We start from the raw sequence: 23,665 nt of genomic DNA, 5'->3' as shown, positions 1-23,665 counted from the left end.
CTCTGCCACTGCAGGACAGGACAAGGAGAGGGGCCGTTATCTTCTACTTCCATCATAGAGCAGATGGGGAAACTGATGCGATTTAGGAGAGCTAAATCACTTTCCGATAATCACATAATCAATAGAACCAAAGCGATTGCTTGGACTTCTTGATTCACACATCCAATCAGTGGAGCACAGTGAGCAGAGGCCCCACTGGTGTCCACCCATGAGTGACAGTTAGTGCTATTCAAATGTTTCTGGCTTTCCTCCTTCCAGGTGCTCCGTAGGATTACACCTCCTTGCCTCCTCTGAAGCTAGCATGGCCACAAGATTTGCTTTGGTCCATGAAATGCAAATGAAAGCAGCAGGTATCACTTCCTGGTAAAGGGGAAGTGGAAATGGAAGCTTAAAGAACCCGGACGTGATTTGCCATGCCTTCTTCCTCCTCCACTGAGATCACAGGGGCACATGTTGAGATGGCGTCTCCTTTAGCTGGGGCCTCTGAGTGATTAACATGTCTTGAGTTTCCTGCTAAGTTGAACTGGGTGTGAAACATAAAGGAGAAATGAACTTTGATTGAGCTAAGTCAGTGAGATTTGGGGGCTGTATAGTCAGGTTCTCCGGAGAAACAGAACCAACAGGATGTCATTATAAGGACTCTGCTTTTTAAGGTGTTTATTTAGCTCTTCAGAGAAACAGGATAGATAGAGAGAGAGAGAGAGAGATTGAGATTTATTTTAAGGAATTGACTCATGCAATTATGAGGGACGGCAAGTCTGAAATTTGTAGGCAGGCCCAAAGCTTAGGGTGGAAATTCTGGCCTTAGACAATGTTGCAGTCTTGAGTCTGAGAGCAGTCCGGAGGCAGAATTCCTTTCTTTTAGGGAGACCTCAGTCTTTTCTCTTAATGCCTTCAGCTGATAGGCCCGTCCACATTATGGATGGTAACCTGCTTCACTCAAAGTCTACTGATTTAAATGTCAGTATCTAAAAAATACCTTCATTGCAACATTGACTGATCTTTGACCAAAAAACCGAGCACCATAGCCTAGCCAAGTGGACACAATTAACCATCACAGGGACCGTTCGTTACCACAGCATTACTCAGTCCCTCCTGAGTCATACTTGCTCCTATGCCTCAGCCCCTCCAAAGAGAATGGAGTTTAGACTCAATAAATACTGTCATTATGAGGATTCTGCTTTGTAAAGTGTTAATTTAGTTCTTCTTTAAAAAAAATATGACTTGCCATTTGTCCTTGTCCATGGAACTCTCTAAGGACGCTGGAGAATCACAGGGCACACTAAGCAGCAGATAGATATACAGATACCGATTACTTCCAGTCACAACATCCCAGTAAACTCTCAGTATGATAAACCAGCATCCCCAACAGTGAGCGAGCAATCTGGAAACCATCTGCTGAAGAACACTTAGTCCATGAATGGGTTAATGGGGACTCAGGTTCTCAGGAGAGTGCTAATGAAATAGTCATGGAAAGGATGTTCAAAATGATCTCACCTGGCTGTGGTTGCCATGGAAACTCATTTCCCTTATTTATGTTTCTCTTCCCCCTCCCCAAATTACTAATAGTAATAATTTGGCCAGTTATTAAAAAAGACAAGAAATGGGCCATGTGAACTCAGGCAAGAAATGAAAAATGAGAGTGAGAGAAAAGAGTGTTAAATAGAAAAATGGATGCATCACTGAAACAGTTTCAATTAGCTGGTAGGTTATTCCCTCTGCTTAGATGTAAATGTTTGGTGGTTTGGGGGTTGCAAAGAAAGCAGGGGAAAGGCTATAACTGAAGAAGAAAAGTCTTTAAAAAGATTTCTACTCCTTATTTTCTTTAAGACTAAGACCTCAAAATGAACCATGCTCAGGAAATATTTATACATCTGTTTGGATGTATAAATCCCACTTCTGCGCCCAAATCATATGCACGCACCCGCATCTGTGACCACTCCCTCCCTCCCTTCAGATCAATACACCACTATGAATTGTGTCTTTCTTGATGTCAGCACGTGTGACTTGGATTACAAGCTTCCAGACCAACGGGGGACTTAGATGTTTGAGGTCATAGACTCTCTTGAGAATTTCACAAAAATCAACCATCTTCTTGCAAAATGCACATGCGCACAATCATACAGAAGTTGGCAATTTCATGAGGTTTATGGACCTTATGAAATCCATTCAAGAGCTTCAAGTAGAGAATCATTGTCTTAAAGGAAAGGTACCATGCAGATATGTAGCTGTTGGACCAGTGGGGTTTGGGAATAATTTTATTTTCTTATGAATTTCTTTCACGTTGTTCTCAGACTACATTCCTACCTTAAACACAGTGGTTTTTCTTAGATGATAGTTTCAGAATCTTAAGGCACTACTAGTAAATACTTCGTTTAACATTAATACTTAAATGAATTTAAGTATTTAATTTAAATTTAATTTAAATTTAATTAAGTATGTAAATTAATTTAAAATTAATACTTAAATTAATATTAAACGAGGTAGGTGTACACAATTGGGCCATAGATGAACTAAGCCAGGTAGACAGGACCCACAAGAGCTGTGGGCACCAATCTTCTTTATTTGTCTCTCCCCTCCTCAGCACCCTCCCCCCGAGAATTTATCTTTTTCTTCTATAGGTAAATTGCAGAGGCAAACTGTGGTTAATTGAGTGGCCGTATTTTCATAGATCTCTTAGGACATCATCTGGTAGAGTAACAGAAACAGTATGTAACAAAGTTTTGTCAAGAGAAAGGGGAAAGAACCAGCATATACTAAGGCCCTACTTCATGGCAGGCATGTGTAACACTTCATTGCACCCTCACCACACCTTAAGAAGTAGGTTGCGTTGTCTCCATTTTATAAAGAAACTGGACTTCCAAAAAGTGAAGTAACTCATCTCAACTCACCTGATTCATATGTACAAGGAGTGGGATTTGAATCAGGATCTATCTGGGTCCCATTCTTTTCTTTTCTTTTCTTTTTTTTTTTTTTGAGGAAGATTAGCCCTGAGCTAACTACTGCCAGTCCTCCTCTTTTTGCTGAGGAAGCCTGGCCCTGAGCTAGCATCCATGCCCATCTTCCTCTACTTTATATGTGCGATGCCTACCACAGCATGGTGTGCCAAGTAGTGCCATGTCTGCACCTGGGATCCAAACCAGCGAACCGTGGGCCACTGAGAAGCAGAACGTGTGAACCTAACTGCTGTGCCACCGGGCCAGCCCCCTGGGTCCCATTCTTGTGTATGGTTGTTACATCACACTTTCTCCAGGAGACAAGACATCAGTATGGAAGGCTACTTCCATGGGGGAAGGCAGGCTTCTTTGGAGCTCTTCTGGAAAGGATTGCAGACACCCTCTCAGACGGACTGGGTGGAGAGTTACTGCGCAAGGAACCTCTCCTAACAGTATGTGGTGGTTGGAACACACGCTTTGAAGTCCAACAAAAGGAGATTCTTAGTAACGTATGAGTTATTTACGACCTATGAGCCTCAGTTTCCTCAACTATAAAATGGATATCATGATAGTACCCAGGTGTAGGATTTTCAAAGAGATTATAGAAAATACTGTATTATAGAAATTTACTTGCCTAACATCATGCCTGGCTCATAGAAAGGATATTGATTATCAGTATTTTTGTTCTATCTAGAAGCTTTTGCTGCCAAAATGCCTCATCAGGATGCACTGTAGTTTTGAGATCAGAGAAATGTGGCAAAGGTTCATCTTCATCTTGCTGCACCCTGCCTTGGATAGTGTCTGAGGTCCACTGGCCACATAGACAAAACTCAAAAGTTCCTCCCAGCTAGCCTGTTGTAACATTATCTATAACAGCTTAGAAGAATTTCAGAGGTTTTCCATATTTTAAATAGGTACGTCTTAATTTTTTCAACATGTATTTTAAAAATAATTTCCCTTATTATAAAACTAGTATTTGTTCATTTTTTAAATTAGTTGTCAACATACGCTTTTCCACAGTCTCCATCACTCCCTATAATATCTTAGATTCAGTCCACATCTCTCATTTATTTCACGTGCTGGAAACTATAAGAATTTGAATTTAGAACTCCTGATTCTCAGCCTTATCTTAAAATAAAAAGAAAGGAAACATTTCAAGTTACTTCATCAGGAATAAGGGACATTCTGGAAAGTTTAGTTATATGTAGGAAAAAAAGTTATTTTATACATTTCCATCCTCTCATTTAGCTCAGAAGAGAGTAAAGAAGAGCTGCAGGATAAATTTGACTCTTAGCACTCATAAAGTTAAAAGTAGCCAATTATATTTCACTTTACAAGACATATACCAAAATAAATTGTGATGGATTGAATAGTTAAAATATTTATAAAGGCACAGAGAAAAGACCAGGAACTAGACACACACCACACATTTGTCTGAACTTAGGTCATTCCTCGAAGATGTTACTGGGGACGGAGAAGGGAGAGAGGTTTCTGCTTGAAGCAATTCTGTATCATCCGAGTTTGTTTCAAGGAACTTCAGCAATTTCTTAAAAGTTATGGACAAGTTTTAAAAGATTTTCTGTTAAAGAGGGCAGAAGAGAAGCATCCACCTTCTGTAGCATCTCTGAAATTAACCAAAACCAAAGGAAAGAGAAACAGAGAAAGCATCTCCACTTTTATGAAACTGTCACTCAAGAGAAGGCCCACAGGTACTTGAAGGAGGAAGAAAACGAGGGAGACTTCCGCGGGCCTTGGGTGGAATAAAGAGAATCCAGCGTTTGCCAGAATAGGGGACACACACACACACACACGCACACACACTAATATCTGTTAAATAAAGAAAATATTGGAAAGAGAGAAGCAATAAGAATGAGTTGTCATTCATAAAATTACCATACTTAAATAATAGTAACATTTTTTCACTTTCATAGTTTACATATTTATATATTTTATTTTAAATTTTTAACAAAATGCTGTCATACCACATATACTATTTTGAAGCTTTTTTTTTCAGTTGGCAAAATATCATAAGAATTGTTATTAAATATTACTTCCTATAGGCATATTTAAATAATTATGCAATTCTCTTATATATGTAGAAGTATTTTTTTTTAGTTTTTAATATTCCAAACAACAATTCAACAAACATCCTTAGAGTTAAATTTTATTTATATCTATGATTATTTTCTAGAAGTGGCATTGCTGGACTAACAAGCATGCTCATATCTAAGATTTTACTTGTAAAAAGTTGTATCCATTTGTATTCTAATCAGTAATTATGAGAATTCCCATCTTTCCACATTCTCACTAACATTGACTATTGTAACTTTTCGAATGTCTTTTTTTTCTTTTTTTAAAGGAAGATTAGCCCTGAGCTAACATCTGCTGCCAAACCTCCTCTTTTTGCTGAGGAAGACTGGCCCTGAGCTAACATCTGTGCCCATCTTCCTCCATTTTGTTTGTGGGATGCTGCCACAGCGTGGCTTGATGAGTGGTTCTAGGTCCACTCCTGGGATCCAAACCCACAAACCCCAGGCTGGCAAAGTGGAGTGTGCAAACTTAACCACCATGCCACCAGGCTGGTCCCTGTACAGACATTTTTAGCATTTATGTGATAAAGATTATAAGTTTCTTTTATGATTATTGCCTTAGGACTCATGTTTCCCAATCCAATATTGTATAAATGTCCACCTCCAGATTTTTGGTGAACATTGTTTCCCTTTTTTATACTTATAAATCTATTTTGTCTAGAATTTATTCTTTCAATTGCATGAATCAGGGACTACTTTTCCTCTGTTCCCCCAAATGAATAGCTGGTTGCCACAATACCACAATTATTAAATAATATATCACATCTTCTTCTGATTTAAATGTCTTATCATACACTAAATTCTTATATTTACTTGAGACTGTTTCTGGGATTTTTAAATTCTGTTTCATTGATCCTATACGAGGACCATGCTGATATTGTAACTTTATAGTATATTCTAATTAGCGGTAGGAAAAATCTTCCTTTATTATTCTTCTTTTCCAAAAATTCTTATTATACTTATGCATCTATTCTTCCTCATAAACTTTTGGATTCTTTTCTCAAGTTAAAAAAAAGCGAACTTTGAGATTCATTTATAGTCTAATTTGGGAAGAATATAATTATTAGTGTAATTAAGTCATCTTTCTACATTTTTGGGGGGAAAAAAGCAATGTTTTTAAAAAAATATCACACATGTTGGACATTTCTTTAAATACAAAGAGGAAATATCTTTCTGGTGAATAATTCTTAATGGCAGAGAGACTGTGAATACAGAATTGCACTAGTTTTAGATTTCTCCTTTTTTTGCAAGTTTTCGTGTAGCAAGTCATGCAGAAGAACTGGCAGATACCCACTAGAAAGATTAATGAAAGAAAATGAAGTTTTATTTAGGAAAGAAAAACTTTAGCTAATAAAAAGGCCTAGAAAGAGATCCCGTGTTAGCCGGCAACTACCTGGACAATACTTTGTTCTTGCTTGTGGCGTCTGGCCCTGTTCCTTTCTTCTTGCTATGCTCCAAAGAGCAAATGTTTGGTATTTAGGAGTCTTTTTTTCTTTTGACTTGAAAAGACGTACATCAATGATTTTACCATTGCTTTGAAAACTAATCTTCTAAGGCTGGAGAAGAAATAGTTCTAAAAAACCAAATTAAATTGCACTTTTTTTTTTCTTAGATTTTATTATTTCTGCTGTTACTTAAGAATGGTGAGAAAGTTTTACAGTCTCGTGGAAAAGAGATGTAGCATTTCGTCTACAAACTATCAAAAGTGCTTAATCTATTTAAATCGTTACATGATACTTCCGTAATTGTGTGGATGTGTGTGGAGGGGAAAGTGGATAAGGTAGCTTTGAATTGGAAAAAACAGGGAGAAACCTTCTAAGACATAAAGATGTGACACATGTGGTACCTTTATAACCTATGCTCAAAATCTATTATTTAAAATCACAAATAGTATTGGGCAGTATTTTACTGGGATAAAAATACTGAGATTACAATCTTCAGATTTAAAATCCACTTTTCACAATTATTTTAGAATATATCAACTTAAAATGTAAAATCCCTCAGCCAAGGAAGTTAGTCTTTTTAAATTCAGTATTGAATTAAATGCTAACAGTTTTTTAAATGAATTTTATTTGTCTGGTTTCAGAAAACTAAGAAATGTAGAGAAAATTGCAGTCTTGATCTTACAGCAATAATGAAAGTCCAGGGCATTTTTTTCAGATCGCTTTTTACATATCAACGTGAGGACAGATGGCCCCTTGGTTCTCCCTTGACATTCCCTGCTCTACAATGGGGGTCCCTGCTCCAGCTGTTTCTCTGGGTGAGGGCAGGTGTCTGAGTGTGTGACATCTCCAAGTGACTTCTTTTCAGTCTAATAGCGATGTCTGATACCATATTCATATGGTTATCTTTTGTTTTCTTAAATCTTGAAATGGCCCCCGTACGAGCAATGGAGACATTATGTTTAAAACATTTTGGCATCCACGGTGATGTGTTTGCAACCCAAGTAACCAACTGCGCTGGTTAGCTTCCCCCACTAAGATGGGGTTGTATTAGCATATCGAATTTCCTGGATCAGTTCTCCATCGATTAGACATCAGATTCTTTTGATAATATATGGGGGAAAAGGACCCCTCCGTAATTTTTCTCGGGTGTTAGCAGGTATCCCTGATTCTGGAATAACTATGCAAATAGGAAACACAAGCTCTGGGTGTGTTTTCGATGCTCTCTGTTTGTAGAAATACAGCATTCATTTGTTGTACCTGGTGGCTATTAACTGCTCTAATTGTGCGGTAGACTCGTTAACAAGTTTGTTGAAGTTGCGCATTATACTTTAAAGGAGTTAAATGAATGCTAATCCAACGCACAGCACAAAACTTATTTGAACCATTCCAAGGAAAGCCGAAAACCCCACCCGCCGCCTTGGTCCTGGGAAATCCCTGCCCCTGTGAAACTGAGGAAATGAATATTCAATATTTTTTCCATCCGAGTCTCCTGACAGTCTATTGATTCACTTTATTTTCCCAACAATTTTCTGACAGCTTTCCCAATGTGGATTCTGTAAATTCTTTGATATTCGTCTTGTGATCGCCTTTGAAAATGAGCGCAGTGGCCAACTTTGGGCTGCGGCTTAAAACTCAGGAGGCCCTAGCCCTTCACGCCGCAGGAGCCAGAAGACTTGTAGAATTTTACGGAATTACCATGTGATCCTCAGATCTGGGATGGAGTCAATCATCAGAAAGGGAAGGGAGTTTGAGGGCGCAGAAGTCTAAGTTAATGTTTCTGAACCCGGTTACTGCTCTGGGGGAGCTGGGGGACAAAGAGAAGTGGGGAATGGCTGGACCTTAAGATTGTGCTAGTAGGGGAAAAGGAAAGAAAGCAAATCACTTAGAGAAGAAAAAGTAGGACAAAGAAATAAATAGGTGTGGCAAGAAGATAGCACCCATCCCAACAACTTTTGTGAAAGGAATAGTGCATTGGATGTAAGAGTAGTGGGGGTGACCCGTAAGGAGAAAGAGCATCTAGGAGCAGCTGAGTCTCCTGCCATTGCAGGATCTAAGAATCAGTCAGTGATACCACCATTCTGGAGAGTGCATCAGGGCGCAGGTAGGTGACACAGGCTCTTTTGTTCCCCTCTAATGTTATCCTTTATCAGAAGAGGAGCTTCATCTCTGTAAAAATTAAATTTTGACCAGCATCTTTCAGAGTAACGAACTGCCATGTGGATCTCTTCACAGACCTCCTCCTGATCAGCTGGATTAACTTCTCTGTTACCCTTTGTATAAGCATCTTGTAACGGGAGCTCAAGTTCCATGATTTACTCGTTTTTATATTTCCTAGTGCCCAGCTTCATGCAACGCATATTGTGTATTCTCGACAATATTTGTAGAGTAAATGAATAAATGAACCGCTACATGGTCTATAATGTAGAAAATGTCAGTTTGGTCTATCGCCCAAACAGGGCTCATTTTGGAGCAGCTATGAGAGCAACTGCCTGTCTCTCTGTGTATAATTGACCTTGAAGACCAGCTTGGATATACATGTTACAAATATTCTTTGACATCACTCTTAAACTCAAGGTGGTTTTAAACGATGTCTTTGGAGTCACCACTTGAAGGCAGTGATATTCCATTTCTCTCCTAGGGCCGTTAGCAGCTGAGATCGCTGATTTCTCCACACTGAGGTCCCTGGTGAAATTAGCTGGCCTGTTCAGTCAAAAACTATCAAGCTGGCTGTTTTGACTGCTTGAGTATTGACTTGGGCAAACTGGCTGTGAGTTTAACAAAACTTCGACGGCTTTACTCTGCTGCTCTTCCTCACACAGCACATGCAGCGTTCAGAGCATCATGCAATCCTGTTCATACACGTTTCATTTTCTTCATTATTTCTTGACAAAAACCTTAGTCTCTAAAGGTGGCATAATTTTGAGATAAGTGCAAAATATTCCTGATTTGTTTCCATGGGGTGGGGTGGAGTTTTACAAAACAAAAATGAAAAATTCAGTGACACATATGGCTTTAGGTTTTGTATAATACCTTTTAGTTTGTGCCTCATCCTTCCTGGACCCCGTAGGCCCTCAGTTAATATGTGCACACCAGGGCCTCCTCTTTCCTAATGGTAATCATCAGTTTCAAGATGGACCATGTCTTCTCAATTCACCAGCAACTCTTTGTGCACAATAGCTGTTCAGCAAGGAATTGTTATATGTAATAGCAGCTGCTGATATTTATTCATTTTTTAAATTATCAGTGATCAGTAAACTACGACCTAAGGGCCAAATGTGGCCCACTACCCGCTCTTGTAAATAAAGTTTTATTGGAACACAGCCACACTCATTAATTTTCATATGGTCTAAGGCTACTTCCAGGCTGCATTAGCAGTGCATTAACAGAGACCATACCATCCACAGAGCCCAAAATTTTTATTTATTTATTTATTTTTTGATGAGGAAGATTGGCCCTGAGCTAATATCTGTTGCCAATCTTTCTCTTTTTGCTTGAGGAAAATTGTCACTGAGCTAACGTCTGTGACAATCTTCCTCTATTTTATGTGGGATGCCACCACAGTGTCGCTTGACAAGCAGTGCTCGGCCTGTGCCCAGGATCTGAACCTGAGAACCCCAGGCTGCAAAGTGGAGTATGTGAACTTAACCACTATGCCACTGGGCCAGCCCCCCAAAATATTTTTTATCTGGCCTTTTCCAGAAAATGTTCACCAACTCCTGATTTACAGGATGTTATGCACTGTGCAGGCATGTGGTGGCTTATCCTTGCCAATTTTCACAAGAATCCTAATTGATATGTACTGTGGTTATCCCCATTTTCCAGATGAGGAAACTGAGGTACAAAGAGGCTCAGTAAGGGAGTGGTGAAGCAAGAAGCAAAAAAGTAAGGCATGAGTCCAAAGCACAAGGGTTTCACCACTGCCCTGCCTGCCTTCCACCAGGGAGAGAACAGAAGCCCTTACATTTGGCAGCAGGAAGTGTTCAGTTAATAACTGGAGATGGATGCTCGTCTACTTCTCAGACTCACCACAAGCAGTACCACCAGTTCCCCTGCAGGAGAGGCACGCTGTGAGTGATTGTTGCTGGAAGGGTGGGCAGAGGGAAGGGGTCTGTGCGCTCCCAGGTCCGGAGTCGACAGCCCTGACTACAGCTGTCACTCTCCAGAGTGGGCATCCACAGGGGTTAATTTTGTGTCTAGGTGTGAGCTCTCAGACAACATGAAAGCCCAGCAAGCCACGTCAGTGGTCACCTGGCAGCCCTACAAACGCAAGGGAAGGGCGCTTGGTGGCCGCATCCCAGGCCCCTCTGTGCTGGCGGCGGTCTCCTGGAAGGACCCCACTTACTCCTCCAAGTCTGGGAGGGGAAACTTTCACTTCCTCCCAAGACCAGTGCCCTCCAGTCTGCAGGGGCTCTGATGGCATGCGGGGGGGATGTCACCTTCAGTCAGAAAGAACGGAGACAAGGGGGTTCACAGACAAATAGCTGTAATGGGAGCAGACTTCCTCCAGTTAAAATTTTTTTAAAACCCCTCTGCTAATGACTTGGTGATTTTCACAGTAGTAAATGTGCTGACTTAAAAAATCCGTGGGAGGTCAATAATTTTCCCTCTGCTTGTCACTGTGCTGATTGTGGTTCTGATGCACCTTAATTACAGCACCTACAGGTGGAGTATTATAGAGTGTTTACAGTAATCAGAACAGATTTACTGAGGGAAATAGAACTGCCGGCTTCCTCAGGGTTGCACTCTCTTCTGGCAGCAAGGGGCGGGTAGGCCTCTGGGTTAATGCCCGGGGCTGGGAGCCTGGCCCGGCCTCGCAGCGGCCAATGGTCTCAGAGCACCCGGCCTAAGCTGGGATGCTGTGCTGAACTAATGAATCAACAGAAAGTTCTAGAAATTGCGTTTTCAGATCAAAAGGGGAAAGTATGTGTGTGTGTGGAGAGAGAGAGAGATTGTGCAATTGTTTAAAGAACCAACTTTCTGTTGCCTGTGGCCCTGGGCAACAAGAGGAACCCAGGTAAGCTAAGGGCACCCTTGTCTTTGGTCTTACTTTACACAGGGACAAAGAGGTGGACAGACTTCTTGGGGCCCTGAAGAAGGGACACACAGCTGTCCCGTTGGCGGGTGGGAGGGGGAGGGCTAGGTTTTGCTGTTTGTTTGTTGTTGTTGTTGTTTTCCCATTTTATTTTGTCTTTTGCATTTTACATGAGACTCTACTGTGAATTTGGTTAGAAGGGAGGCCACAGCCTCCATCTATCCCGGGGGTAGAGGAGGCCGGCGGCTGAAGCCACCAGCTCTTCACTTAGTCTCTGTCCTTCAATTTCCTCCTCCACAAAGTGGCCTAGATCGTAGTACCCGCCTCACGAGGTCGCTGTGGAGGTTTCTTGAGATGATATGCGGAAAGTGCCTGGCACATAGTAGGTGGTCAATCAGAGTTATCTGTTATTGTCAGAAGTCACTGCAGACATGGACATTTAGAGTCAATGAAACTTAGTGGCTGGTTCTGTCGCCACTAGATAAAGGCAGTGATGTTATCCAAGTTGCTGAACCTCTCTCAGCCTCAGCTTGTTCATCCATAAAATGGGGAGAACAGAACCTTTCGAGAGGGTGGAATGCAAAGCACTTTGCATGTAGTAAGCCCTCATAGGTTCTAGTTATTGTTAGCAGCAGGTGCGGTGTTTTTTAATCCTCAGCAAAAGACAGAGTCCTAAGTGCCTCCCACGTTGTAGAAGCCAATCCTTCCTTCTCAAGGTGGTACTTAATTCCTTAGTCATTAACCAGTTAACGTCTTTCCCAGCAGGGCATGTCTAGGTTCTTGGTTAGGCCTAGACTTGGCTATTGGAGTCCCAGGAACACCTTCTCCATCCTAAAAAAGGATCTCGCAGAACCGTAGCACATACTTGAGAGGGAAAGTCCAGGGCATGTTCCAGAGATGATGCAGAGCGATAGGAAAACATTTCAATGGAAATAATCCAGGTAGCCTTGAAGAGCGAGGTCCTTGAATTGGCTCCATTCAAGAAATGGGCAAAGGACTTGAGAGTTTTATATTTTCAGAAGAATTTACCCACCCGTCGAGTCACAGCCCTGTCATTTCTGTGAACAGGAGTCGAACTACTGAGTGCAGAACCACACCCAGTGGGCAGGGAAGGCTCCAGCCGGTAAGGGTAAAGCAACCTGAGGCCCTCCGCCATCTCGGCTCTCGCTCCAGGGGTCCAGACTCACCCTTGCAGAAGGAAATCTCTGGAGGAGGAATTTTAAGGTTCAAAAAGACAAAAGAAGGACTGAGGAAGGGACAGAAAGGGGGAGGGAGGGAAAACTTCACTCTTCTCTTTCCACCAGGCCTCATTTGCTCTTCTTTCGCATTCGTTAGAGAGACGTGAACTCTGAGCGTGAAATGAGAGTTCCCAGATGGAGTAGGATTTGCCATCTTTCGCCAGATCATTTTGTTCTCTATGCTGTCACGTACTTCGGGCTTTCCTCGCCAATCATGGTGAGCGTGTGAGATGCTCATGGAGATCCACCGTTAGGCAGGAGCCTGGGCATCTAATTGTAAAAGGTCCACAGCCTTCAAACGGTTACTTCTTGCTTCCGTGGCACCCCCAGAGCCCCTCCAGGAGCAGTTGCTCAGCTCGGGGCTGGGGCCTTGGTGGGAAGACACTGTGTGGACACAGGCCCTGTCTCACCTGGAGCCCTTCTTGCCACTTGCAAATATATTGTTTCATGTCAGGACTTACGGCTAAAGCTGACCTTGCTTTGCATTACCACTAGTTTCATTAACACCTTTTCCTTTTCTTCCTCAGTGTGAGCTTTTGTAATTTGGTTTTGGTGGCCAGCTTGCTTTGGGGGCACAGCCAGCTGTGGCACTATCCTGGGCACAGTGGGCTACTTACAGAAGACAGGGCGATTCCCGTGCCTGCTTTCGATTGGAACTCAGAGAACGAATACTGTTAACAGAGTAAACGGCTCACTGCTTTTGAGAAATCGAGGGTTCAAGAACCAAAATGGCTCTGATTATAAAGAATTAAGCCCTCAGTTTAAAAATAAAGTAAGTGAGGCTGAGACGCAACAAGGGCATTGCTGAGCTCCTTTCTTCACCCCTAGCCCTGAGGTTTTCCGTGACACAGAATAACCCCTTTGCAATGAATCTGGGGAATAGTCTCAAGATGCACAACTAATTTAAGTCCATGATAAATATTCGAATATTTTTAAATGGTCTGTTTAGTCTTTTAATCCAGATAAACAGTACCTTGTCTGCAAAAGGCTTTAGAAGTTTTGCTCTCACATAGACAGGGACATTCGGCACACTGTAAGTAGGTAATTTTGTGTTTGAAATCACTTGGTAGAACAAAGCCTTTGAAGCCATCATGAACAATGGTCATAGGAAAAGAAAATGCTGGATTCTTCCCCAAGAAAAGGTTTGCTGTGGAAAGATTCACTTGGGCAGGAAACTTTACAAATTATAAACGAGTGGCATTTCCAGATGAGCGGCAGTGTCCTTTACAGCCCTTGCGACATGCAGAGTCACTCTGAAATGGTCACATAAGGAACTGGTTTTATTACCAGAGCTCGCTTGGTATCTCTGCCCCGATCGGCTGTCCCGGGGAAGGCGAGGTGGTGCGGTTATCAAGAGGACCCAAACGGAACCTCTAGACCAGGTTTCCGACTCTGCTGCCGCCTCTCACCAGCTGTGTAACTCGCCTATTGCTTTGCCTCTGTTGATCACAGTTTCCTGTCTAAGGATTTGTACTGGAGAGTGTCTAATAGGTGGCCAGATTTAGTAAAAACAAAAACAAAAACAAAACACAGGCATCTAGTTAAATTTGAATGTCAGATGAACAATGAATATTTTTTAGCGTAAGTATATCCCATGCAATATTTGGGACATTATACTAAAATCTATTCATTGTTTTTATGAAATTCAAATGTCACTGAATAACCTGTATTGTATCTGGCAACCCTATCTCTAAAATTCTTTAGCCCTAAATTCAAATTCTGTAATGAATGTATCTGACTTGTATTTGTTTCTAAAAGAGTGTGCGTGCTCAGGAGCGAGCGAGCGAGCGAGAGAAGCCATCCCCTGAAAACACTCACCAGCAGATTTCCCGTCTCCAAAACGATGTTCACAGCATCTAGAGGAACACTGTTTTAGAAACTCTGCTCAGGCTGACAGGCAGCCCCTGAGGGAACAGCAGCCTTTCCCCATCCAGGCCCCTCCCATGGCTGCCCTGAGAGCCAGCCCTCTTGAGGGCCCAGGGAGCTCTGTCCCACAAACTGTCTTATTGGTAGGCAGTGTTGTGCCGGATGCCCCAGAGGGAGCCAGGTGAGGACAGATCATCTCCAGTCCTTTCTGCACGCAGAGGCACTTATAGCTAATCCTTGCTCCCTGCCATCAGGCACGGAGAACCAGAGAATCCCCACCACACGGGCCTAAACAAACCAGCCTTTAGTGGAGGCCGGGAACGGTTCTGGGGCTCCTCTTTCTCCATAGGTGAAGTAGAGATGGCACCCACTGCAACCTGTGTGTGTGGAGCAGAGCAGGGTACAGTGCAAGACAGAGGAAAGGAAGGCAGATGCTGGAAGTCAGTGTTGCACGATGGACACTGCAGTTGGCAAAAAGCCTGGTAGTTGGAGGTGGGGTGAAAATAAGATTTCCAACACAACCTTAAAAAACAATTGCAGCTGATGCTTTATACTGCGTTATTCTTAAGGTCCCTCCCTTAAGAATAATGCTCACTTCTTTGGTCCATTTAGTTTGGGTCTTTTGCAATTTATCAAAGATGCATTTCCTGGAGTCTGCTGTCCCATTCAAGGCGGTGTGGAAACATGCAGAAGTGTGTTGATTGCATTTCCACAGTCCTCACATTCTGCCCTTGAGAGGGGTGGTCCCTCCACTGATTCCTGCAATGGGTGGGCCAACAGAGCCCCAGTGTCTCCAGAAGCACTTCTGAATACACGTGCACTCATGCACACCAACACACACACACACACACAAGCACACAGACAGGAAATGAATGGACCTGGACACCCAGCCAGCTTCCGTGAGTTCTACCTCACCTCCCTAAGGAAGCACCACTGCCTGGGTGCGAAGACAATATGGTTAGGATACAGTGTTTTATAGACAGAAAGAAAGGAGGAAAAACAGCTCTTTGTTTTGGATGCAAATAAACTCAGCTTCACCTTTAACGCTGAAAACCTGTGCCCTTGGCAAGACATCTGGGGACTGCTCCAGAGGTATTAATCTTTCTCCGTTTACATGTTAAATAGGTCTTTGGAAACTGTTTCTCTAGCGCTGCTTTTTCTCTCCAGTACAATCTGCCTCTCTCTTTCCTCTCCAGTGCAGTCAACACTCCCCAGCAACAGGAAGCCCCAGGGGACCGAGGTCGGGACACCGACTCTGGCGGGTTTCAGAGCCACCCCGGCCTTGGAGGACGGTCTGGGCGGCCGGGCCGGCCAGCAGATGGCGCTGTGCCGCACGTTATGGACCCTTGTGCGCCGGGCCGGCGCTGGAGCGAGCAGGCAGACCACTCAAAGTTTCTAGTGCCATTCCTGGACCGAAACAAATGTTTGTGGAATTAAGTAGTGATTTCCTTTAGTCTGCGCGACTCTTACTGGCTGAGTTTTCAGGCTCTAGATGTTAACATATGCCATATACTGTATTGCTTTTTCGGGTGAAATCAGGGGTTTCCAAGCACACGTAAACCCATCCTAACTGCTCATGCCAACTAGCAAAGGTCTGCCTTTTCTGATAAATAACCCATAAAACTTCCATATTAAGAGCTAGAATGGTTTGGAAGACAAAGAAGTGCTGGAAAATGTAAGTAAACAGAGCACCTAAGATTTCTCTTTCTAAATAAAGGAGAGGGGGTGGGGGTTTCTTGTTACCAGCTCAAAAGAAAAGCATGAAAGTGGCAAGGCTTGGGTGGAAAAAGAATCTCTGGCTACTGGGAGTGCGAGGAGGGGGCTTGCATTATATGATTGCTGGAAACGCTTTGCTGCAACAATCATAAACGTGTGACTGTGGAGAAAATTTGGGAGATGTGCTGGAAACCCAGGGCTGTTGGTCTTGAGGGCACAGCCAGAAAGCCATGGGTTTTCAGGACAAAGTTAAACAACAATGGATTAAGGATGGTATGAATTGCCAGTGCGATTGCTCCGCGGTGCCAAGTGGCCCCATTAGTTAGGGCTCAGTATGTATTTAATCTTGCCATAAAATCCGTCTTCTCAAAGTAAACAAAGCAAATCTGTGTGCATCTCCAACAAGACGTATGCAGCTTTGTTTGGGATAACGGATTTGACATGAGTAAAAACAGTGGGGATTAGATGGACCCAGAACGGATAAATATGACTAATTATCATCTCCTCGCATCAGCGTAAACATGGCCAGCAGTGCAGACGAGGAGGAGATGGTGGAACCAGAGGGTTTAGGGGGCGTGCATCCCGCAGAATTGGTTCCTAAGCAGTTGATAAAGCAGCAGTGGAATGGAGCTTTGAGGAGGTTTTGTCTTATGTGTGCACAGGAACACAGCTTTTTAGAATTTCCAAGCATTTTCTTCCTTGCATCGGACTGTGTGTTGCAGCCCTGCAGAGTGACCGCCCAGCTGTCTGCCGTGTGCAGAGTAACTTCGAGTTTCTCTTAAAATGGTGACTAAACTTTTTGAAACTGGTGGAACGTTCCAAGCATCCTTCACACAAAAGAATAGGTTTGGGAAGCTTGTTTCAGACTTTTTCAAAAGTTTTCAGCAAGTGACCCAATTATTATTGCTCTTTAGATACACAGGCATGTTTTCTTTCCCTAACACATTTTACTGTTTTATTTCATAAATCAAGAACTATGACAATGTGGATTTCTTTTTCTTAGATGAGGAATAAATATATCTAGTACTGAAATACATTCTTTTAAAGTAAGAAATATTCTCAGACTTTGAAACTTTACCATTCAAAACAGTGTTTGTGTTTAAGGTGATTAAATAATATGACGAGGTGTATTCATTTACTAACATATGGTTTTTAACATCTGATGCTGTTTTTTCCGCCTGTTTTCATGTTTTAAGCTAAAGTTCAAAGACATTTTTCTAACCAAATGTCATTTATTATGTCAACATACTCTGTTTATGCCATGAATGTTGTTAACATAGTGAAATGAAACTTTAGTTCTCTGACTAATAGCAATAGTTAAGGCTTACCAAATATTACAAACATTACAAATTCTATCCATAATATCCAGAAGCTGATTTTGGATCAAATTTAGAGCTGTCTTTCAAACAGAGCCACATGAAATTTAAAATTAGTCAAGAATTACAGTTTGCTATGAAGAATGTCTCCACCTCCAATATGAGCAAGTGTCATCAAAATGAAAGGGAAAGAAATGAAAAGAAAAGAAAAGATGCGATTGTTTTGACACAAGGGAGAGAAGCTTAGTGTCGCTTCATTTTTAACCTCATTTCAAATTATCTTTTAACCACCCTGATATTTCTGCATGGAGATAATCACATCTCATCAGCCTTCTCAAACCCCACAGCAGCTCCACACTCAGAGCTAGCACTTCTCGTTAAATCACATTGCTAAACAAATCGTTCCAGCTCCCGTAGCAGATGATGGAAATCAGTCTGGCTGGACGGCCTTTTTTTTTTTTTTCCCCCATCATTCAATTTTATTTTCTTTCCTTGGGTAATTTTAATCTTACATAAGGTGTATGAATGTTTTTCCTAGAAAGACAGGACAGGAGTATAAAAAACGTAAAAGCAAATCTGCCCCAGAGGTGATGAAGATAGAGACCTGTTGAAATGCTCCTGGGAAAATAAACACATGGATTCACATGCACATTTCAGAGAGGAAAGTGCTTCTCAGGGAAGGCAATGACACCACATGTGGGGCTTCAGGGGAAGGAAGGGTTCCCTGGGTTTTATACATTCCCAGTCAATTCTTCCTAACATCATTCAAGAATTCACCTATCACTGAGGTTGCACAAACACCAAGAAAACTGGGCTTATTTATTTTAGCCGTTTTGCATCTGCAGATGTAAAATCTAAAGCCCCCTGCTTAACGTTAAAAAACCTAGGGTGTAAATGACTGACTGCCTTATCTCCACACAATTTGCCTTAACTTCACTTCCCCTCACTTGTCATTTAATTTGTACAGTTTCCAAATCAGAGTGACTATCATCTATTAGTCCCCCTGGTGACAGAGGGTAGGGCGCTGTTGAATCTGAGTTAATAAAGCAGAAACACAAGTCTAATTACTGGGGAGATAAACCATGTGTGGCAGCGTCACTTTCCTCGAGGTCTGGAGGTATCTGCACCGAGACGTCTTGGAGTGACTCTGTGCACAAGGACAGACAGACACCACGCGAGTTGGGGCCAGCTTGTTTTCATACGGCATTACTGGTAAATTTCAGGAATTGCCTTCCCTGGAGAATGGTGGGGAAAATTGTGCAGCTACATGGGGAAGCAAGGGCATATCATTAATCAAATGAGATGGTGGGGGGCGAAGGAGCTTCACAACCGCAAGGGGCAAAACAAGTAGAAAGTGGCATTTTTGTTACAAGGGCATGTATGTGTTTAAATATAGTCTATATATACATGCATTAAATAGCTCCGTGGTGTGTGCTTGTGTGTGTGTGTGTGTGTGTGAAAGAGAGGGAGAGAGGGAGACGGCGATTGCCTTGCTACTGCCAGCAGTTAAAACATGGAATGTATTACTCTATTAAAAAATTAAAATATACATATATTATATATAGTCTAATGTACAGAATCATACTATGTACAGCATAATGACTCAACAACTTTTATAGCATAGAACCCGATTGAAAATCTGATCTATTGATTATTCAGAGGCCCATATTGTGTTTTTATAGGCTTGTATCACTGGTATATGACTATAACATGTTTATGCAAATTGCATAGGCATGTTGAGGAATTTCGCCATTGTGTGTACTTTTTCATACGTGTTATGCAAGACTCCAACACTGCCGTTCGTACTGCTACCCTTCCCAATTCCCTCCCTCCAAAGGACACAAACAAAAAAGTCTACCTGTGGGGTTAAAGTCGCTAACGTTTAAGAGAGATTCACAAAAAGAGAAAAAAAAATAATACAATTCCCGGCTCCTGATGTGGAGGGTTACAATTATCAGTGAGTACTGTAGCAAAAACTGAGAAACTGTGTGTGGAGAGTGAATCTATTAATGCGGCTTTGTCCAACAAATATTAAAATTGCAAAGTAATTTGCCCATTTGACGATGGCTAATGAACTTAAGTATGCAGAATGAACTTTAATAATTGAGGAAATTGTGCAATTAAGTTGAAAGCAGCTGAAAGTTACAAATAAAATTAACTCTCTAGCAAGAATATTACTGCTTCTATTACCAACCAGTTTGTGTGGGTATCAAGAAAGTCTGGAAAGTTTCATATGACTGTACATTATTGTGATGATTTACCATAAAGATATTGACCTCTTTTTTTTTTTTTTTAACAGAAATGAGCACTAATAATTCTTTTCCACAATGTCTCGGGATTACCATGTGGTTGGAATTATCCAAAATGTCTCCTTGGCGGGGTATGTTTTAATTTTGATTTCAGGGTTATGATCCTATCTGTGTCTATTTTTAATTTAAATGGATTACATTCAGCAAAAATCCGTTTACTACCCTGGCTTGGCTGTCTCATACTATTAGGCTCTATGTGTTCAGTTTCTACCAATCTGTTACTACATAAAACCATAAGAAGCCTCTTAATGTTCCAACCAGGTTAGACCGAAGACATCAGATTAATATTTGATAATGTAGAAGAGCCCTTAATCAAATCTGCTTATTTCAGGACAGAATGTTTCTGCAATTATCATAATTGTTGTGCTAAATATGTTTGTCTTTGTATCTGGCTTTGGGCATAATCTTCTCTCTTGAAAGCCACTCAATGTGGGACTTGAGATTCCTGCACAAAACCCAATTAATATTACGATGACAAGCCCCATGAGCTCCAGAGACGCAGCAGCTGAGCAGACTCGAACGTTCTTAAGTACAGATACTTGAGTGATCAAGTACATCTGAGGGAGACACACAATTCAATAATCCCTTTCTCAAGGAAGTCAAGAGCCCTGTGAGATACCAGCAAAATCAAAGGGGCACATCAGAAAGAAAATGACGGGTCTGGTCCTGTAGCGTCTCTATTAAAATGCAAAAGTTATGGATTTTTTTCGGGGTGATGGGAACCTTTTCTGTTTTTATTGATTTCTTTTTATAGCTTGATGATTTCTCTAAGATTATCTTAAAAGCTTAAAGAAAAAAGGGGCCTCATCAAAAGGTATCCTGCATGACAGGAGCATATACAGTTTTGGTTAACATGATGTGGCGAAGCCGCTGTGGTCTGGGGAGGAAGGGATCCTGTCGTTCATCAGCCTGGGAGGGGCTGCAGCCTCCACGGTAAGATGAGAATTTTACTGTCACATTTGGTGCACGTGGCAAACCCACCCTGCTCACCCCTGGGCCCGTAAGGAGAGATGAGCTGGGGGCTGGAGCTACCCGGGTATTCCCACAGAGATGGAGTTATAAAGTGCTGTATCAACAAAGGTATTTCCATTCACGGTGTATAAAATAACCGCCTTCAAACCCTGACCCCCAATTTCCCAGCATCATGGATGGCTCCTTGGGTTTACGGCTGAATTCACTATCCAGAGGTGACATCCTAACCCATGGATTTGTAATCAGAAATTGGTTTCCTGTCACTTTAAAAGTGAGGCACTAAGGGGCAGTAAAAACAAGGCTGTCAGAGCTAAATGGAGCTGTGGTTCCGGCTCTGGGCCATTGCATGCTACCTTTCCAATGTATTTATTACATTCAAAAACCTCTGTAGTGCACTTTAGATGGCTAGTGACACCCTCTTAGGTCACTTATTGCTCTGTGAAATCAGTTTTGGAGAAACTCTTTCACATGTGCCCAAACCAAAAATAAATAAAAAGTATGCCTGTGTTTCTGCATAAGAATGTGCAGTACCAGTACCAGTGCACTGGGCCTCTGTGCACTCCTGTGCCCCTATGTTAGTGGCAGGAAGACCCACGCCGGCCTGGAGCATCACCAAGAGCTCACTGTGCTCAGGCACCACTAAAAGTGAAACGAACCAGTGTGGCCCCTGCTAGTTGCCTGATAAACCTGACAGAGCCTTCGAGGCCACCTGCCCAATTTCAGGGTCTGTCCCAAGTGGAGGAGGACTGGTAGATATAATCATGCTCCCCACACATGGCACACACAACTCTCCCCCTCCCGCATGGAACACCTCCATAGGTCTTTCCAGATGTGCCCTTTACAGTAAACAATAAGGAACGAGCATAATTGTAACCGAAACTTCCTAGTCTGGGGTAGAAATAGATTTCCCCAATTTAGGCTTACATTTTCTAAGATTCAAGTGCTCGAAAATTATTGAAAAAATGCTGTCAGAGATTCCTCTTGTAAACTAGACACGAATCTCATACAATTCAGCTCCCAGGGCCCCCATTTCCTTTCTCTGCTTGTCACAACAAGGCAGGATTTCTCCTGAGAGAGACCCTCACCCTGGGAGTAATCGGGGAGCAGTGCGCCATGACATCAAAATAGACTCTTTGCCGCACAAGCATGGACAATCCTACTCACAGAGTGAATTGCCCCAAATTGTGAGATATTTGAAACAAAATGTGTCCCTGTTGCCTTCTGAGGTTCCTGCTAATTAATATTCAAAAGACTCAAAGAGGAAAAATGGATACCTAAATCATACATATGTATATGCCTTTTAAGCTTTATTATAAAGGCAAAATAACCCCTTACTTGGTTAAAATCCAACTTGAGTCAACATACAAAGGTGACTGCACTGTAATCCTAGACATATCTGCATTATGTAGGCATGTAACTGCGCCACCAGAATCTCTCAATAGTAATTATTATGCCAAGCACCCTGTTGGCACAATTACACTAAAGCTCTAATTAGTAGCAGTAAGATTAGAACCCCTACATGTTAAATCTGTAGAAGCAACGCTGAGTGAAGGATTTAAAACAGTTTCAAAACATTGTATTGTCTTTATTACAGTCTTTATACTTCAGTAAAGAAGGGTTTTCTATAAAATGCACTTAAAATAATCTGGTCCTGTCACTAAAAATAGGAAAGATAAGGTAATTGCAGTCAAACCTAGTGAGTCGGCTTGCTACCTAGGTGCATTAAATCGAAAATGACAAATCTAGTGAACTCCAGTGGGAGATACATACTTCCTGCCTGCCGGCCGCACTGGTATTTTTCCACCCCTCGGCCAGGGCACCGTGCAGGAGCCATACTTGTCACGGGCCTGCATTCGCCGCGGGGCTTTTTCATTACCTCCGAGAAGCCGGGAGGCAGGCGAGTTGCATCAGGAGTGGATCTTCCTCACCAATCCGATTGCAGCATCAGAGATTTACCTGTCTCCTTAGCGGCTGCGACATGCCCATGGAACACAGCACATGACGCCTCCCCTCCGCCTGAGGCGGCACCAGGCACCTTAGCTACCTGTTGGGTGTGAAGCGGACGTCTGGGAGCTGGAGCTGAGACGCCCAGGGGAAAGGAAGCCCTGCGGCCCAGGGGCTCGCCCCGTGCAGAGGTCTCCATCCAGCTGAGAGCAGGCTAGGGGTCTGCAGCCCACACCTGAGCATTTTGGGGAAGAGAAAACAGCCATGGCGAGTTATGGTCCCAGCTTCGGGAGAGGAGGGAGGCAGACAAGCATTCCCAAATGCCAGGTGTATTGATTTGGGTTGGGGAATCTTTGGATCGGATGTTTCCGTGAAACTGAGTAGGCACGACTGTGTCAAATGTTTCAAGGGAGAAAACCTAGAAGCACAGTGGGAGGCAAAAACAAAGCCATTTCATCTGCCTGGTAGTTTCCCACTCCCCGCCCGCCCCCACCACCTTCCAGAAACAAGTGTGTCTCGATCCTCAGGAAACACTGATAGTGGAGGAACGCCAGACCAAGGCGGGAGAGTGGAGTCTGCCCTGTGCCCCGCTTCCCGCCCACTGTCTCATCTGCCAAACTCCCCATCCTGTCAGCCTGTCAAGTCCCCACATGGAAAACAGGGACTTCTGGGCACAAGAAGGGACAACGAAGGCTACGTACGGGACCTGGTGGTAAATTGAGCCTATGTTAAAATATATATATACTTCAGCTGCCCCATGGGCAGAACTTGGCCTTCCAACTTTGAGAACGAGACATCAAA

The sequence above is a fragment of the Equus quagga genome, chromosome 13, assembly GCF_021613505.1.
Source record: "Equus quagga isolate Etosha38 chromosome 13, UCLA_HA_Equagga_1.0, whole genome shotgun sequence".
In the NCBI taxonomy this organism is placed as follows: Eukaryota; Metazoa; Chordata; class Mammalia; order Perissodactyla; family Equidae; genus Equus; species Equus quagga.
Note: the sequence above shows the minus strand (reverse complement) of the source record.